Source organism: Heterocephalus glaber, unplaced genomic scaffold (genome assembly GCF_053883595.1).
Source record: "Heterocephalus glaber isolate CG9 unplaced genomic scaffold, H.glaber_assembly_v1.0 deba00001613, whole genome shotgun sequence".
In the NCBI taxonomy this organism is placed as follows: Eukaryota; Metazoa; Chordata; class Mammalia; order Rodentia; family Bathyergidae; genus Heterocephalus; species Heterocephalus glaber.
In genome coordinates this window covers 31132757-31136082 of record NW_028258384.1, presented here as the reverse complement: position 1 = coordinate 31136082, position 3326 = coordinate 31132757, and the positions used below count along the sequence as shown (strand labels likewise).

General features: G+C 34.1%; 1 pseudogene; it reads left to right on the top strand.

The window, feature by feature from the left end:
- The first annotated feature begins 567 nt into the window (after window positions 1-567).
- Window positions 568-881, top strand: LOC101714340 (large ribosomal subunit protein eL36 pseudogene; annotated as a pseudogene).
- The last annotated feature ends 2445 nt before the right edge of the window (window positions 882-3326 follow it).

Here is a 3326-nt window from a genome sequence, read left to right as displayed (position 1 = left end):
TGATAGGAAAACTCACTTCATGTCTATTCATATTTCTTTTTAAATTACTAATATTGCTCACTGTTCATTTTTTTCCTGTCACCTCTCTCTAAAATATATCACCAAAGGCTCTTCCTCTTTATTAAACTTTTCATAGAAGTAACTTCTGGCTTTGTTAATCCTCTATAATGTACTTTTTTCTGCTTCATTAATTTCTGTATTCATTTTGTTTTCTTTGTACTTTCTGTTTTCTGTTCTTCTGATGGCCTTTAGAATTAGACACAGCTCATTTACCTAAAACTTTACTTTTGAATATAAATTTATAATGTTATTAATATCTAAGCATTATTTTTCTTAATTTCACAAGTTTTCAAATGACAATTTTCTCTTTGACAGTACTGTCAAATGTCCAATATGATTTTTGACTCATGAATACTTATTTACATTTTAAATTTTTTCAGAATTTTGTGTTTTAAAAGTAATCCTATTACTATATCTTAGGTGACAGTATTGAGTTATGAGTAATCTAGACAGTCCTGGTGCCAGCCCTTCTACCCCAGCAGCCACCTAAGAGCACCAGCCTTGGCTCTGCCCTTCCTCATGGCCATGGGCCTCAATGAGGGTCACAGGTGACTAAGAACATGAGCAAACTGAGACACACCACTGCCGCCATGAATTCCTCACCAAACACACTGAGTTCATGCAGGACACGATCTGGGAGGTGTGTGGCATTGCCTCCTACAAGTGACGTGCCATGGAGTTGCTCAGTATCTCCAAGGACAAACAGGCCCTCAAGTTCATCAAGAAAAGGGTGGCCATGCACATTTGTGCCAAGAGGAAGCACGAGGAGCTGAGTAATGGTACTGGTCACCATGAGGAAAGCAGCTTCTTAGAAGGACTGAGCCCCTCTCTTCATGGAATAAACCTTTGCAGAAAAAAAAAAAGAATATATAGTCTGTATTCTATGGATTATTTTAGATACACAGGTACGTGCTTTATATCCTAATAAGTGACGTTTAATACATAGCCCATATATTTTTGAGAATAAAATGTATTACCCATTTGTTAGGTGTCAGGATTTCACTAAGATAAACTTACTGTGTTGTAAAAATCATTGACAGCAGGGATTGGTAAACTATAACTTGTGGGCCAATCTGGTCGAATGAATGTTTTTGGACTGTGAGCTACAAAGTTTTCACATTGTAAATGGTCAAAAATTAGCAAAAGTAGATTTTATGAATCATGAAAATGACACAAGATTCCCATTTTAATGTCTATAAGTAGAGTTTTATTAGAAATAGCCATGTTCATTCATTTAAGTATTATCTAAGTCTGATTTTACACCACATAGGCACAAACGACTACATTATATAGTCTACAAAATCGGAAATATTTACTATTTGGCCCTTTACAGACAAAAGTGTATAGATCTATATTCTCATTAACTTTCTTATCTTTAATTCATCAATCACTTTGAGTGACACATTCAAATATTCCACCTATGATTTCTGAGATGTATTTTCCCCCCTATTATTTGGGCAATTTTTACTTTATATGTTCTGATACTATCTTAGTAGGTAAATACAAATTTAGAATTGCTAGAGCTTGCTAGTGAACTGAATTGATTTTTTTTTCATTATTGGAACCCAGAGCCTTCACATGGAGCTACATCACTAGCCCTTTTATATTTTATTTTTTTGAGACAGGGTTTCCCTATGTTAATATGTTGCCCAGGCTCAACTCAAACTCACCATCATCCTGTCTCAGATTCCCATCGTGTTGGGATAACAAGTGTGTGCCACCACACCTGGTGTGAATTTAATTCTCATTTTTAAAAATTTATTTTAGGAAGATATGTTTATGGTACATAATAATTACATTCATTTGGGATAATTAGTACATATATATCGTATATTAATCATTTTTATCAGTTTTCTATCCCTCCATTTCCCAGATAGCCTTCCTTATCTCCACAAAATCTACTGCCCTGTTTCTCACCGTATCTCTTCTTTATTTTGCTCTTTAAGTTATTTATATTTTGGATTTCTTATATGCGACAAAGCATGCAACATTTAACATTATGTGTCTGATTAAATTCAGTATAATCTCAAGATCCATACATTTTCCTACAAATGACTCAAATTTATCCTTTATGGCTGAGTTTCTGTTGTGTATATATACCACATTGTTTTTATCCATCATCTGTTAATGGGCATCTAGGGTCTTTCCATAATTTAGCTATTATGAATTTTGCTACTACAAACATAAATATGCATTTATCCCTGTAATATGATAACTTTAATCTCTTTTGGGATGATACCCAAGAGATGTATAGTTGGGTCAAATGAAATTACTATTTTTAGAATTTTTGAGGCAGTGGTCCCCAACCTTTTTGGCACCAGTGAGTGGTCTCATGGAAAACAATTTGTTAGCTTTTTAAAATTTTTTTGATATGTTCTGGTAATGTATAATAATTATCTTCTCTAGCCTCACTTCTACCTGAGATAATCAGAAATTAGATTCTCATGAGGAAGGCACCAGCTAGATCCCTCACAAGTGCAGTTAACAGGGTTCATGCTATGAAAATCTAAACCAGCCACTGATCCAAAAGAAAGCAGAGCTCAGGCCATAAATCAAGTGATAGAGAGCAGCTATAAATACAGGTGAACCTTTACTTCCTCCTCCAATGTTCACTTTCTGCTGTGCAACTAGGTTTCTAAAATACCAAAGACCAGTGCTGGAGCATGGGCCTGGACACTAGGGGGCCTTGTTTTAAGTAATCTCTATACTGATTTCCATACTGGTTGTAATGGTTTACATTCTCATCAGTAATGTAAAGGGTTTGTTTTTCCTCAGAACCTCACTAGTATTTGTTGCTTTGAGTCTTTGATGACAGATATACTTTTGATTAAGATAGAATCACAATGTTGTTTTCATTTGTATTTCCCTATTGGCCAAAGATGCTGAACATTTTTTAATATTCTTACTGGGCATTTTTACTTTTTTTTTTGAGAAGTGCCTATTTCAATTGCCCATTTTTTATTAGGTCTTTTAATTTGTTGGATCTAAGTTTTTGAGTCCTTTATATATTATAGAAATTGGTCCTCTGGCTGTGGAGTAGCTGGCATTTATTTTCACATTCTATAAGTTGTTTCTTTTGCTGTCCAGAAGCTTGTTTAATTTGGTATAATCCTATTTGTTGGGAATTGTATTGTTTTATGATTCAATATGCCAATCTATGTTGTTTGTTTGGGTAGTTAAGGCCATTTATACTGAGCATTAATATTGACAGGTATTTACTAATTTTTGTCATTGTATTTTTCAGTGCTTATTCATTTCTATTTACT